At 35.1% G+C, this 17,191-nt stretch overlaps 1 protein-coding gene across 1 annotated transcript in view; it reads left to right on the top strand.

The window, feature by feature from the left end:
• Positions 1-17,191, top strand: part of MDGA2 (MAM domain containing glycosylphosphatidylinositol anchor 2) — an 871,541-nt gene that overhangs the window by 428,889 nt on the left and 425,461 nt on the right. The window lies entirely within an intron of this gene.

Raw genomic sequence — 17,191 nt, 5'->3', positions numbered from 1 at the left:
ATAATTGATAGTTGATAAATGGTGTCTGTAATTGATCTCATGTTATTTTCTATATTTTCACTATTATACTAGAGGATCTATAATTGTAGTTTTATACATATGCATATATGTGTGCCTATATATGTGTATATATGACATGAAATATAAATACATATGTTTATATTGAATATGTTTATACCATGTATTATTGCAGCAATACTTACTAATTATGGGGAGGCTGGTTATTGTATCTCTGTCACTTACTATATGAATTTAGTTTTGTATCTAGATGTATAAAATGAATTAAAAATGTACAAATGAAGTTAATTAAAATAAAAAGATATTGAAATAAGATATTTTATAGTGCCATGTGTGCTGGTTTTAATTTGAACTGGCAAGGTAGGAGAAAAGAAAACATTTTAGGGGTTATCCTTAACAACTCAGGAGACCATAGGCTGAACTAGTTTCATCTGCATCACCTATTTTCCTAAAGGACCCGAATTCAAAGTTTGTGCTACAGGTGACATTCTGTGGAAGTAGGGACTCTATTTCATGACTTCAGGAAGGTTCGAGCTCTCCCTGACCCTCAGGGTGGAAGTGAAATGTTCTCAGAGATTTCTCAATGTGAGTCTGAATTAAAAGTCATGTATGCTGTTAGGTCAGTACTCTGTCTTTTAGGTAAGGAACACTGCATCATTTCTAAATAGACGGTTTCTGTTTAGCAGAATGTGACTTCTGACTGCTTATGCTCTGTTGCAGATGCCACCTTCCCCTTCAGTTACCAGCACCCGCCTATTCTCCTTCACTGCCCTCTCACTCATTAAAACTAGAGGATTGGAGACATCATTTAAGCTTGCAAATGGATAATACTTGGGCAGCCAAGAGTTTGTGTCAATATATTAATTCCCCTGGGTACTTAGATTCTGTGGTGCTTATTAGGTCTATGAAATGTTGACATCTCTAGCAGATGCTACCCAGGTAATACTAAGGAGAAGAGAATTCATCTGATGGATAGAGAGGCCCCTGAGGAGATGTAGTGCTGCCATCGTACTTTAATCCACTAGGCCTGACTCAGACTGTGAACCTGATCGAGGGCAGGTGACAGTGAGAAGAGGGGTGCATCAGCCAGTGTTCAGTTCCAGGTAACAGATTCTGTTCTAGCTAGTTGAAGCATAAATGAATTAATCTAGATATTTAAGTCCTTTCAAAACTAATTATAAGGGTTGCAGGTGAAGGCCATTAAGCTGGACCTGTAGGAATGAATTGTAGAATAACACCATGGCGTCTGTCCACCAACAGCCCTGCTTCCTCTGTGGGAATCACAGTGTAGCTCTCCCAGCCATTAGCTTCAAGAGACACATACCTTAGTTATGATCAAGGGATTGAGCTATCTACTCTGGAACTATTGACTGTTTCATAGCCATGTCTACTGTGATTCACACCTGCAAAAATTGATTCTTTTGTGAGAGTGCTCTCTTCCCACTTAATTTGGTTTTCACAGTTTTCTATTGATAAAGCCCCAAATCTGTCCACAACCTTAGTGCAAGAGAATCTGTTTAGCTTTCTGTCCTCTGAAATCTAAGGACACATCCTTGTCAAAAGTTGGAAGAGGTGGTAGGAGACCAGTGAACTGTATCCCGTGGTCATATGGGACAGTCATATGGGGCAGTTTCCCACCCACCTATTCCCATACTCATTTGATTTTTATTATATTTGGATGAAAGTCAAAATATCTAAATTTCTATTGAAGACCTACCTTGAAGCTATTAAAATGTTGATGATTATATCCTATCAATTCCCTGTTATTTATGTAAACCACTCTGTTTTAGGACAGGCTTCTCTGTAGACCTTTCTCTTTTAACTTTAAAATTCTTAATCTTTCCCCTTCTTTGTACGGCAAGCAGATTCAAGTTCCTTTTCTTATTTCTTTTCATGTCCCAGGAACATTCAGTCCCCCAAATCCAGGTAATACCATGCAGGGTGATTTTCTGCTTTGTTCTTCATCTCCATTTCAATTAGGAAATGTATTCTGGTAGAAATATAAATATGTACAGAAAATGTTACAGTGGGTCGGTAAAGCACACATAATGTGTGCTCTCTTTGCTAAGAATTAGAACAACTGTCTAGTTTCACATGTTCTTGGAGAAAAGTTTCTCAATTTGACTGAACTAAAGCCACCGGAGCTGTTTTCTATTCATACATCAGAGTCAGACTAAAAACAGACTCTGCCTTCAGAAAGAGGGGAACCCCTGTCATAGGCCCTCCCACGTATTAGCTGGGGGATCTTGGGCAAATCGTTTTACTGTGTTCACTGTAAGTTTTCTCATCTGATATAGTTGGAAGGATTAAATGAGAAACCTTAATAAAGCATTTGGCAGAGTAAGCCCTTAAGAGATATTAGTTATTTTTAGTAGAAATAAAGAGTCATCCAGATGCTTGTTAAGATCCTGGGACTACCGTTTACTAATTGGATGGTCTTAGGAAAGTTAGTTAACATTTTTGAATCTCAGTTATCTGAATATTGAGGATAACTGTATTTACATGTAGTGTTGTTAGAAAGACAGTAATGCAGAAGTGCCTACTTATGGAACCCAAGGCAATATTACTTTCCATTTCTTCCCTTTCTAATCTTTATTCAAAATAGAAACAAGTTAAATTTAAATTCTTGCGATATTTAACCCCAACAATAATCTAGAGGGCTAAAATGTTTCAGATGCGTACAAGATTAACTGACCTGTGAATCCTGCAGTTAGGCCCTTGCATGAACATTTATAACAGTCCCTTCTCATAGGCATTATTTTTGGTGCCTTGGTTTAGTTCTATGTGCCTTTTTGTTGATAACTTTCAACCACCTAGCTGTTGATTGAGTTTAAGTTCCAAATAGGAACCTATGAGTAAAAGACATCCATACCTCTGAATGTTGCAAGGTATCCATAAAATGTGTTCTTGTTCTTGTTCTTGTGTTTTCTGGAAGTTCCTCAAATATTTTAGGGAAAAGTGTGAGGTAAGATTTTTCCCTAAAATTGAAAATGTACTCATAGGAATTGGAGGTGTTAATTTCTCTTTCCAGTTCCAGGTGCCTAGAAAAATGCAGAAGGACAGATAATTCACTCGAAAATATTTTCTTGAGCCGATTAAATGTAACTTTTTGGGGTATTTTAGATGAATTATTAGAAAACATGAAATCGAATCCCACTGAATTTCTTATTTGGCAGATCTGGCTGAATTTATCTGTTAGGAGAATCTAGGATACCATCGTTACAAACATCGTGTCAAGTCTATATGCCAAAGACATTTTCATTTTTCTTTAAGTGTGTGGGTGTTTTTTTTAATGTTTTTTTTTAAATTTTTTATTTTTTATAAACATATATTTTTATCCCCAGGGGTACAGGTCTGTGAATCACCAGGTTTACACACTTCACAGCACTCACCAAAGCACATACCCTCCCCAATGTCCATAATCCCACCCCCTTCTCCCAAACCCCCTCCCCCCAGCAACCCTCAGTTTGTTAAATGGCAAAGTTCACTTGGTTATCTTATGAATAAATTTAGCTACTGCTTCAGTAGAGCGCTATCTTGGAGAGAGTAGAACAGAGCAATTTATTTTTTATTACACTTTGAATACTCTGCAGTGTCTGTAATACTGTTAATTTAGATTATATTTTATTATAAAAAATCATTAGGGAAATTACTGCGTCCCTTTCAATAAGACTGAGGATGATAGTGAAAAAATTTCTCATAAGAAGCCCATAAGGAAGAAAGTGGGAAGCTATTCAGTGGCAACAAGTTAAAATAATCCTTAATTATAAAATTTATGGTAAAATAAATATTGATTATTAAGTATAAATGAGCTAAATTTAAATCAGAGAACACTTTTAAAGTCCTAGAAGAAACAGAAAAACTTAACTACCTTAACTATTCACTTACTATAAAAAGCAAGTGTATTTGGAATATACTGTATGTCATTACAGCATCTCCCCTTCATAAAAATGATGCATGGATGATTAAGTTATAAAGGCCCAGTTTAATGATTTTCTTATTTTTTAACTGATATTCTATTCTTTCTCTCACAAGTTGTCACTCAGATCTTTTCTATGCTTTAAATATGGCATTCCCAATGCATGCAGTTTATTTATTTGAATACTTCTAGTTGTTTCTTCAAGGTTATTACTTTCATTATTTCACATTTGAAAGACAGAGATATTTTATTTATAGAGTCTGCATATGTTACAGATGGATTTCTTATATTTTGCTTAATTTATTTTTTTTTCATGGCAAAATGTCTTTGGCTGCTAATTGCTGAATGCAGAAATAATAGCTTAAGTAAGATAAGCATCAGTTCTGTCTAGAAGCTAAATCTAGATGTTGAGAATACTGAGATGGTAGGATGGTGTCAGGGTGTCATAGGGACCCATCCTTCACCCATGACTTCTCTCTGGGTGGTGGCCACCTATGAATCCCCAGCTACCATATTGGAATCTGAGGAAAGATGGAAGAAAAGGAGAAAAAAAAATGGGCCTATGTTCTGTACTTTTAAGGAACTTTTTTAGAAGGCCCACACAACACTTCTGCCACAAGGCATATAAGTATATGGAAGGACTTAACCTAGCAGACCTGAGAACACCATCCTCAGAAAGACATGCTTGCAAGGTTGTACCTTGCTTAGCATCTGGGAACTAGGATTTCCAGAAGGGTGCCACCATTCTCTGATTAGAGAGGCTTACTGTGCCTAAATTGTTATCCAAATCGTATGATGAATGCTCAACACCTGCTTTACTTTCAGAGTCTATATTTTGTCGTTTGCTAGGCAGAGGTGCCTGGGTGAACTTCAGGAAAAACTGAGGCTCTAATGAACTTGTGTTAGACATTTCACATGTGTTGTCATAATTTAATCCTGGGGCAATTAAGTGCCTCCTGTGTGACTCCATGGAGAGCGGACTCTTAGAAGCTTGTGCCTGTTTTTCTCTAAGCTTGTCCTCTTCTATCTTTCCCCTTTGTTAATTTTGCTTTGTATCCTTTTACTGCAAGGTATCATAATCATGACTGTGACCATGTAATGAGTCTTGTAAGTCCCCTTTGAATCATCGAGGCTCATTGTGGTCTTGGGGACCCCAGACAAAATGAGAATTCAGTAAGTGATTATTTTGCGGTTTCTCCAGGTATAAACCATATTTTAAAGACTATCACAGATCTGGTATTTTTGAACTAAAGTTAATAATATGATTTTGTGTGTGTGTTTTTTTTTTAAAGATTTAATTTATTTATTTGACAGAGAGAGATCACAAGTAGGCAGAGAGGCAGGCAGAGAGAGAGAGGGAAGCAGGCTCCCTGCTGAGCAGAGAGCCTGATGTGGGGCTTGATCCCAGGACCCTGAGATCACAACCTGAGCTGAAGGCAGAGGCTTAACCCACTGAGCCACCCAAGTGCCCCATGATTTTGTGTTTTTATTCACATTCTCTTTTCATCAAGGTAACTACAAAGTTTGGGTCTGAATGACTGGAAAGAGGAACTTGCTATTCACTGAAGTGGGAAAGGCTGGGAGGGCTGGTTTGGAGGGGAGAGCGAGAGCTCATTTTCGATATATTACAGGGTCGATGGAGGATAGATGGTGGGGCCAGGAGACTGCCCTGAGCTACTAACACAAGCTTAGGAGTTAGCATCATGTACATGATACTTAAAGTATTGGAGAAGATGGCCCAGAAATGAGTACAAATAGAAAAAGACCATGTTTTAAGGCACGCAGCAATTCAGTGGTCAGGAACATGAGTAGGAACTGCTGGAAAAGCCCAGAAGGAGTGGCCAGGGAGGAAGCAGCTAATCAAATCTCTTTCCATCCACCTTGTGGAGAACTTGGAGAATATCTTATATTCTTTCCTATTTTTCTACAGCTTGTATGGCATGTCATAATCTTTAAACATTTGGATGATGGTAAAAAATGAAGTCAAAACTTTACATTTCAATCATATTTGAGTATATATAGCAAAGTGTTCAATATTATACCAGCTGTATATACTGCTGGTCCACTTTGTAGTCTCTGTGTATTCTATGAGACTGATGCGCTACCTACTGCGCTAACGAGGCACCTTGTAGTCTCTGTGTATTCTAAAACGTGGGGGTGGTTTTATGATAAACTGTTTCATAACTCATGTCATCTGTTTTTTTGTTGTTGTTGTTTAATTTTTATGTGGTTTTGCTCCAATATTGCTGGTTTTCTTAAAAAAATTTATCTTTATAAATTCTACTTTTTCATCTCTCATAGTTGATTTTTGTCCTGTTTAATATCACTAATTGCTTATTCAATAACAGCTCAAACACTAATTTGACACTAAAAAGGTATAATTTAATATCTTCCTCTAACTTCAGCCACCCATGTTCTAAAGAAAATCCTATGCTTATAAAGAGTAATGGGCAAAAATATTTAGATGAATTGATATAAATTCATTAAAATTACAGAATTTAAATAAAAATCCTTTTGTGATATTTCAAACTGAAAGTGGATGAGTAAACTCAACTTATATTTGAGTATATAATAAAAAATCAACATCTGAGACTTACTACACTGTTAAGTGCATTGTTGAGCGGGATTTTGTCTAATTTAAGTTTGCCTTGTCAGCAGAATTGGAATGCTTGGGAATTCATTTAAGCAACAGCAATTTTGTTAATGACTGTTTTGTCCCAGGCTCTGTGCTTTGGGCTGGAGACATCAACATCAAGAACAATGGTTTACAGTTTGTTAAAGGCAAAAGAATTGTATCTTAGATCTGGTTTTTTGGAAGCAGGGTTTAAGATAAGCCTTTCCTTGCAAGTGATTTATTAAGGAAATGGTCTTATGGCTAACTGCTAATGGGGCAAGAAAGCTGGAAGGGAAAAGGAAAAAGGAGGGCAGAGGTGTGATTTTAGGAGATTAGGCTTGGCTGGATCCTGCCAAGGAACTCTGGAGGGCAAAATGTGCTCCTGAATCCATCTTAACTGGAGATGGGTGTGCTGGGCTTTCATATCTGCTCTTTTGTTTCATTGCTTAGAGCAACGGGGTGAAGGTAAACTCTGAAGTATTTCTAAGACTCTAAGAGCAGAGTGGCTTCATAGCCCGAGGACCTTCTTGAATTAAAACCAGAGAATCCTAGAGAGGCCCAGATAGGAGCATAAAGGGGCTCTGAGAGCATCAGGCATAAATATCTAATTTCTTAGCTTGTGATGAGTACTTTTGTAGAGGGGATTGCAAGGTGCTATGGCCACAGACAACAGTTATAATAGAGCTTTATGGGAGAGGGAAGGCTCTCTAATAAAATGATTTTTGGATAATCAGAGGGAGTTAATGAAATTAATAAGAACAGGGCAAAGAACTCTCAGGTCAAAAGGAGCCCAGGGTACCAAGGCATAGAGTCACGTGGTCCCAGAAGAGCTGAAGCTATAAAATGTGGGGAAAACATTTACCTATGTTTTAGAGCCTGTCATGGGATTAAAATCAGATGATGGAATATAAAAGCATTTTGTGATTATTATTTTTTTTTTTAGTTTTTACTTTTAAGTAATGTGTACACCCAACATAGGGCTCAAACTATGACCCCAAGATAAAGAGTCACCTGCTCTACCAACTGAGTCAGTCAGGTGCCCCCATAAATTTTAAAGAAGTAAAATTTTGGAGTGCGTGGTTAATGTTTGGTTATGCTACAAAATAAAACCCTTCCGTGAAGCAGTCTACATTAATCCCCAGCTGTCTGTATTTATAAGTATGTATTTGTTTGCACCAAGACATACTATGCTCTCTATCACCCTTGGTTTGAAATGATGCTTCTAGGCTCTATTGTGGTCTCCTAACTATGTTTCGGAAACCTGGCATTGTCAAGGGTTAGCACTGCATTTATTCAGTTTCTCTCACAGTTTAGTCACCTAGGAGTAAGTTGTTGAAGGTGTAAGTCCAAAGAAAAGCCACAGCCAAAAAGAGTATTAGAAAATCTAACTTTTCCCTGCTTTAAGGCATACCTAGTTTTCAGAAAACCCCATGTCTTCATCCGTGGCTTTCCCTCCATGCCCAGTGTGTTTACCATGTTTACCTCCCCACCATCCTATTCTCTGTGGGGGAGAAGATCCCTCATTGATGTTCAGACTCACCTTTCCTTATTGCTTCTCTGAGCATGTTTGCGATACTTACACTGAGAAATTCTTTCTTATCTCACTCTGGATAGATATCAGTAACTCTAATGTATAGAAATCTTGTAAAAATGTCTATTATGTTGTTATTAGCAATAGTAGTAGTAGTCATGTTGGTAGTAGTAGTGATCTCCAGTATTCTGAGCATACAGAAAAATGTGATGTTTTATGCATAGAGTAAAGAGGTTTTCAGGTTATATTTTTGTTGCTTTGTCAGACAATTGTGGTTCTTTTTTACAAAATTGAATTTAGAAGCAAGTGTGCCATTTTGCTCTAATTTATAGTAGATGGATATGACTTATTAAAAATTGAACCTGTATGATCTGGAGTCTGTGCCTCTCAGAATTCTATTTATTATATTTAGTAATTTAAAGAGGACTGTTTCCTCTGTAATTTTCCCTGATATTAATGCGAGATAAGAGGATAACCTTTATTTTCAAAACTGTAATGAACACTGTCTGCTCATACTCACCTACCATAGATATATCCCTTTAGGGATATAGCCCTTTAGGCTGATACCCTGTAGCTAGTTGTTTAGCTCCCAAAGCACGTCACCAATAATTATAGAAGATCAGATGATCTTTTTTCTTTAGAGTTTTTTTTTTTTTCTTTTTGAGATTTACTTATTTATTTGAGAGGAAGAGAGAGAGAGAGACGGAGGGAGAAGCAGACACCCTGCTGAGCAGAGAGCCCAATGTGGAACTTGATCCCAGGGCCCTGAGATTATGACCTGAGCTGAAGGCAGATGCTTAACCAACTGAGCCACCCAGGGGCCCCTAGATGATCTTTATCTTACTTTTTCTTTGACTTTCTTTTATTGATGAGGGATCATCTGTCAGAATACAAATAAGGCTGGGACAAAGCTCAGAACTCTACAGATTGACTTATGTATAAATGCCCTAACTCATTGACAGCTGAGAGAAAATAGCTTCAGTTCACAAATCCTCATTCACTAGACATTAATTAAAGGGGGTGGGGGCTAAAATTCTTAGCATTGTCAGGACTAAGTCCTTATTGAGTTCATAACATCTATGTAATATACTTTTTAAAGTTTATACAGGTCTATCTTCAACCTATGCTTCAGGTTCTTAACATTTTCTTGAGTTATCTCAGTTCACATTGATTTAAGACTACATAAAAACAATGATGTTTCAGAAATAGCATTCTATGGAAAAACAAAGTAGAAAATTCTTTGTTGGGAGTTGGATAACCCTAAGCTAACTGTTATGTTCTACAACCTGAGAGGATCCCCATATTGTTTGTTCAGATTAGGTAGACATTCCCTAAATTGTAGTAACTTTCTTTTTCTATTCATTTTTTTTTTACAGAAACAATTGTGTAATATTATTGTAACAGGATTTAAATACCATCATACTGAATAATGCAACATATCTGAAAATTAGACATGTTTTATTCCCACCGTGGCAGCAGCAGTAGTCTCAAATATTCTTTCTCTTTTCCAGAGTTATTGAATCATCAGATTTTTTAGCAGAGCCTTGGGAGAGAGGTGCTGTGTGAAGTAGAGTACACATTTCCCAGCCTTTCCTATAGCTTGGGTTAGGATATATCTATACGATATTAGCAGAAGTGTCATTAGGCAGCATCCTAGAAACTTTTGTAAAAGAGAGCTAGCAGGCACTTCTTGTCCTTTTCTTCCTTCCTTCTGCTGGGAATGGGATGTGAAAACTCTATCTACAGGTATGATTTTGGACCTTGAGCTCAAGCAGCACATGGGAGGGAGGGCTTCTAAAGAGTCTGAGTCCCAGAGAGAGCTATTAAATCTGCACCGGCCTGCCTCATTCCAGATTTCTTTTACATGATAGAATTTAACTTCTGTCGTATATAAATCACTGTTAATTGGTCAGGCTTATGGCTGAACCTAATCCTCACCATCATACCCACCAACTTTTCAAGTTCAAACTCAAGTTCCATATTTTCATTCAACATATGTGTATTAGTGGTAGTACTATAGTACTAGTACTAATCTGTATAGATTATCTATTGAACTATTTGCTGAGCATGCAGAGTTGAATTATCCAGAAAGTCTTCCTGTGGTACTTCCTATTTTATTGTTTCTCCAGTGACTTTCAGTCCATTTGTGCTAGGCTAGCTCATGAGAATCTCTGGGAGAAAAAACTAAAAATGAAGATGAATTCATTCTACTTGTATGGCTTAACAAGCAGTAGGTTAGAGTAGAGCCCAGCAACCTACATTAAATTAAAATAAATTAGATGAATCCTTGTTTTATTTATTATTTATCTATTAATGCATTCATTCCTTAATATAGAAGGTACTTATAGTTTATATTTTCCTCTATGTACTCTGTTCACTGCATTCACAGATTTTACTGTGAGATGATTTCTGTTCATTGACTTCTAGATTGCTAGCAATTTTCCTTTTAATTTTCTCTTTGACAATGACGAGATTTCCATGTAGTAGTCATTTTTGATAACTTATTTATAACTATACTCAATTAAGACTAAAGATGTCGCCTGCACTCTTTGCTTTTTTAATTAAGATTTTTTTCAGCTTCCAACTACATGATCAATTTTTGTAAATATTTAATGGATTCTATGTATGAAAGATTTTTTGATATTTTATTAGTTATATCATACATGTTGATTATATTTTTCAGTTCTTCCTTGTCTTTGTTATTTTTTACATTAATAGAAAAAATTGTATCATCTAGAACTGTCTCGTTTTCAGAGAGTTGTATTGGAATTTCCCACTGCCCACTCCCTATTTCTCAAATTCCACTTCTAATTTTGTTTGTATTACATCTTTAGCTACTCTTTACTGTGTATCAATGAATGACAACACACTTTTTAAAGTTTTTCCTTTTTTTTTTTTTAAGATTTTATCTATTTATTGGAAAGAGAGAGCACAAGCAGTGAGGGGAAGGACAGAAGGAGAGGAAGGGACCCTGAGGCGGGGCTGGATCCCAGGACTCTGGGATCATGACCTGAGCCAAAGGCAGACACTTACATAACTGAGGCATCCAGGCACCCTAAAGATTTTATTCATTTGAGAGAGAGAGTGAGAAAGAGAGCACAAGTCGGGGGACAGAGGGAGAAGGAGAAGCAGACTCCTGACCAAACAGGGAGCCGGATGTGGTGCTTGATCCCAGGACCCTGGGATTATGACCTGAGCTGAAGGCAGATGCTTAACCAGTTGATCCACCCAGGTGCCCCATGACAATATATTCTTGCCACCAGTTATGACTTTTAATGTTATAGAAGGTAATCACCTTCCTTTCCAGTTAGTGCTTTAAAGTGTTAATTTGTTCTTATTAATTTAATCTTATAGTATATATTGTCACTCTTGATTGACTGGTTGATTGATTGATTTTAGTTTACATATTCTTGTTACCACTTTCCATGACCATGTCCTTCTTTTACAGTCTTGGTTTCCACAGTCTTGATTATCAATCTTTTATGGTCAGTTTATCTGCATGTATACACACACACACACACACACATCATATATCCATATATATATGATACATATTATGCTATATATACACACAGAAACTTTGATATATAGCATAGTATATATCATATATATATGGATATATGATGTGTGTGTATGTGTATATGTGTGTGTGTGTATACTGATACATATATATCATATAACCTTGTTACCTTTAAATCTAGTCTAACAGATCCTTTTAATGGATAAATTCAGTCTGTTCATATTTAGTCTATGACTGCTGCAATTTTTTCTGTCTTACCCTATGTTTTTTATTTACTTAGAATTATATATTTCTCTGTTCCTTTTGCTCTTTTTGCTTATGTTATCTAATTTCTATTCTCCCATTTAATTCCCCTTTTTCTCATTTTCCCTACCATTAATAGGGTTGTGTATTTTTGTGTATTTTTCTGTTATTTTAATCAGACATTTATGATTATATTATTTATAAACAAAATATTTATCCTCCATAAAGGCATGCTCTTTCCCTTTCCAACTCTCCTAAAGTTTAAGACTTTAGTGTAACTTATTTCTCTCCTCTCCTTTCCTTCCATCTCCATAAGTCATTAAGTTTTACCTCCCATTTGTGTCCTACACCCACCTCAAACTCCAAGATTTTGCTAAGATATTATAAATCCCCTTATCCTATGTTCTTTAGGCTTTAAGAAATTTTATTTGATACTTAAATTGTTTATTACCCAGAAAAAACGATACTTACCCATTAAATGGACATGGGTTAACCCACTCACTACCATATGCTTTTCTTCATCTTGTCCAAAACCAAACCCTCAGATTCAGTTTATTCATTGGGTGATTATAGGATTGTCTCAAGTATTTTTGTCAGGTGGTATTATTAGAACCCTGAGGTTCTGCATGTTTTAATATCACTGAATATTTTTCATTCACACTAGATGAATGAGATCTTGACTATTCCATACAGTGATAGAGACCCTTCCACCACCTTTTTTCTGTAAATTCTGATGCTCTTCCACTGTTTTCAAGCCGTCTGCATTGGAAATGAGATTCCTGAGGACAAGCTGACCTTCTGTACCACCCCAGGCTTATCAGTTGGAGCTAAATTTGGCTATTAGTTCCAGAAATTACCCCCCAAAAATGACAGAAACAAGTTAAATTTTATTTCTCTCCCATGTAGAAGCTCAGAGCTATAAATAGTTTAGGACAGGTAGATGCAACACCATGATGTCAGACATTCAGATTTTTTCCGTTTGATTGCTCCTCTGGGCCGCACTTTCATTTCAGATCAGCTCATCATCCAAGATAGGAGCCAGTGGAACGTGCAGAAATTAGCAAAATGCAGGACTGCTTCCCTAGGAGGACATTTCTGCTCAAAACACACTGGCAAGAAAGCAGATGTAGATAGCTGGGAAATGTTGTTTTTGTCCTGGGCAGTCGTGTGCCTGATTAATAATTTGGGGTTCAATTACTATGGAAGAAGGAGAGGCAGCATTAGGAAGTGAGCAGGCTCTGACAAATTCTGACAGTTTATTCCTTCTAACTGGAAGTTTACAGACTTTGAAGGCACAGCTTTAATGAAAGTCTATCTGGAGGTTTCTTTTCTCATCAGTGAGGTGGACAACGTGGTCAGCTCTCTCAATGAGTAGACATGTCTTTCTATGGCTTAATAATATTTCCTTTTAGTATTTAGTTTTTTAAAGGTTTGAAAAAGGAAAGAAAATTGTCATGTGGTTATTTTTGTTTTTCTCTATTTCTTTTTAGTTTCCTGTATTTCAATACTGAATTATATTTCTTTTTTTAAAAAAACTTATGATAAACAGTATTTGTTTATGGTAAAATAAATTGTGTAAGTAAGAATTTTAAATAAAAATTTTATAAAAAGAATACATTTTCACTATCTTCTTTTTTTCCAATCCCACTCATAGTTAATCAATGTTGTTTTGTGTGTTTTTTTGTGTAATTCTAATATAGTACATATGGACACACACACACACACACACATAATCTTTCTATACAGATGGGAATATTTTCTTCTCTTCCTTTTTTCATTTAATAATATACTTTGTATTTTGGTTCTTTTAATGGCTACATTCAATTTAATTTTAGAGTCAGTTAATGTGCAACTACTTACTTTCATTTGATATTTATATTGTTCTCATTGTTAAACTATTATACATTCATTTGCTGCATTCTTCTGCAAATGATAGTAAGATAAACACTAACCAGATAATTGCTAAGTGAAAGTGTGAACGTGTTTCCATTTTTTTTTTTGACAAAGTTTTCTTTTAGAAAGGGAGCTTCTACCAATTTATCCTTCCAGTCCTGCTATGAAATCTCAACATTACAGGTAGTTTCAATATTTGTGACTATTGCACCAAGAATTTATTTCGATGTGAAGGGTGGTTTGGAAGTTTTGCACAGTGGCAGTATTGTAGCCAATGAGTTTTATCCGAGGCACGATTATTGCTAATTGAAGGGTGGGTTGGAGAGTCTACTATCTTTTATTATTATTATGGATATAGAGTCAGTGGCCCCAACACCACTGATTAAACAGTAAATGGCTAGAGATAGATACAGACATAGGTATGGCTGTTTCCTATATTAACAATCACTGTTTCTTGAAATGTGTCTGCTGGATCTCTAATGGGACCTTGTGATCTTTATAGGAAGCTTATGAAGAAAACATTTTTTTTTTCACTCTTGCATTTGCAGTGATCGTGCAAAGCACTGGTGGATAAAACAGGCAACACCTTAGCACAAAACAAAGCACCGAATTGTGCTATCTGTCTATACTCGTCCCTACTTTCTTCACTAACTTGCAATCACAGTGGAAAACAAACAGAATATCATTAAGAATATCTTTAATAAATCAGTACAAATCATCATTTGAACATCTTCACACTTGAGTACTCTATTTTTAATATTTCATGGGTCAAGAAGAAGTCCTGTAAAGCATTTCTGCTACTTCCTAAAGTACAGAGTTTGTCTCAAGGTAAAGGACTTGTGTGATTGAGTTTTGTAATGAACTTGCCACTGTTTTTCGTAGAGCATAAAAGGATGACTATTTCACAAATTATGGTTATTCAGACTTGGGTATTTGGCAAACCTTTTCTTAAAAATCAATGAAGTGAATGTGCATTTCCAAAGAAAACACCTTAGCCGTATTTGTTGCTAAAGATATAATTCAGTTTTAAGAGAAAAATTAGAATTTTGCAAAATCTTCCCACATAAGTGTGATGGCTTCCCAAAATGTAAAGACTCTTCTGAAGAGATCAGCAGTGAGATTCATAAATTTGCTCTTCTTTTAGTATTACATGATGAAATCTGTGAATATTTGGAAGATCTACATAACTCAGTGAATTCATATTTTCAAATGACTAATGCATAATGTTACAAAATCATGTATGAGTAAAAGATCATTCAGAGTGCAAGATAAACCAGTGAATTTTAATGTTACAGAATACAGAATGTTCACTGATATGGTTTTAGAGTTTACTTTACAGACAAACATTAGGAAACTATCATTGAGAAGTTTTAGTGTAGTATCAAAGAAGGACTATCCATGTTTATGTGAAAAAGCTATTGTAATACTCCTCCCTTTCCAAAGGGAGGTCAGATTTTCTTCATATATTTGAAACAAAGCAATTTGTTGCAACAGATTGCATGTAGAAGCTGATCTGATTATCTAGTTAGCTCTTTTTCACTAAACCAGATATGAAGGAGATTTGCAGAACTATAAAACAATTCCGTTCTTTTTACTCAGTTACTTTTTGTTTTGGAAAATAGTTTTCTGACTAAGAATCTTCCATGTGTTAAGATGTCATCGATTTATGAATATAATTTTAAATGAGTTAATAATACATAGTTTAACATTGCCTCAGCTTCAATCTCTAATACAATAATTGTGAATGGATATAATCATTTTAAATAAATGGAAGTTATTTAGGATCCCTTATAATTTTTTAATATAAAGGCATTTGAAGACCAACAATGTTGATAACTGCTGGTTTTCATCATAGTTTTTTCTCTCCCTGTTTTTCTCTCTCTTTCTGCCTCTGTCTTCTCTGTGTTTCTGTCACACACACACACACACTCTTGCTTTCTCTGTCCCCTATTTCTGAATGATTTCTAGTACTGTACCAGTATAACCCTAATTAATCACTGCAGCTTAATAACATTTTTAGTATCTGGAAGGGCTAGGCCATTTCCAGAATTGTTTTTATCTTGAACTTCCTTTTTATTATCTGAAATATATATTATTTTAAAATCAATTTTATATTATATGATTGTATATTATATTATGATAGTCAAAAAACTTGGTATCTTAATTGGAATTGTGTTTTATTTATCTCAGATTATATCTTAGAAATAACAATTATTGTAGAATTATCATCTGTCTAAAGAAGAACAAAAAATCAGTGCCTTTGTTACATGTTGTCTTTTTATGACCATATTAGTAGCTAGCTTATAAATTGCTTGAAGTCAGGAGTCTTGCCATTTATTTTTGTGTGTATTCCATACACATAGAAGATGTTGAATAAATATTTATTTTTATGAATTACCCAGTTTTTATAAATAAGTAAAATTTTCATTTCATTCACAATTAAGAACAGACATGATTATATTCATACTGATGTTTTAACGATTGGAGAACTTTTAAAAGATACTTTTTATGTCATTTGATTATAGATTTTAACATTACATGAAAATAGCATAGATAATGGCAGTATTATAGGATTTCATCTTTGAAGACTCAGTCTTCAGATGCATTTCTCAGTGTTTCTTCTTATATGTTTGACCAAGGATTTCTATCAACCATTTATCAACCTAAAAATAACAAATAAAAATAAATATCTTATCCAGGAAAGACAAAGAGAGAAGTAAAACCAAATCCTCTTTACTTACCACTTTGTATCACTTTATAGTACCATTATGTGGCTTTCGTTCAGGTTTTATAAACTAAGATACATAAAATTGGAGTTGAATGCCAGTCTTTATTGCTAGCCAAAACTAAGTCTGTTGTACACAGCTGTGTTTAAGAGAATGTTATTGTTTATAATGAAATGTTTTAGATATTCAAAGTGTTTTGGCAGTTAAATAGAAATTCTCTCTTTGGAAAAGTTTACACATTTTTTGAAAATAATTATTGATATAAAGTGAATACTAATTATCTGAACAGACAAGTCATTTGTAGACTTATTAGACCAAAGCCATTTAAAAAAAAAACCCACTTGTAACAGCCAGGTATATATAATTATACATAATCTCAATAAGCCATTAGACTAATCTGCTCAAATTATCCAAATCAAGTAGGAAATTTAAAATAGAATAACATAACATGTCTGAAAAGTCATTAAGAATCTACTTGTACTAAATAAATAAAAAGTATCTTAGGAGGGTTTGAAAAATAGAAAAATTTAAATTCTCAACAAAAAGAAAAACTAATCCATGTTTCCAACATATTACATATGTTTAATTCCAATTTCCTTTATGTTGTATTTATATTGCCCCTCACACTAATTCAGTTATTCATGAATTCCTTGCAATTGAATTAGAGTTACATACGCTACACAACAGTGACCTTGCAGTCAAATTTTTTTAATTCAATTGTGCATAC

Source organism: Mustela putorius, unplaced genomic scaffold (genome assembly GCF_011764305.1).
Source record: "Mustela putorius furo isolate JIRA1106 unplaced genomic scaffold, ASM1176430v1.1 tig00000129_pilon_pilon_pilon, whole genome shotgun sequence".
Lineage (NCBI taxonomy): Eukaryota > Metazoa > Chordata > Mammalia > Carnivora > Mustelidae > Mustela > Mustela putorius.
Note: the sequence above shows the minus strand (reverse complement) of the source record. Positions and strands in the feature narration are given on the sequence as shown.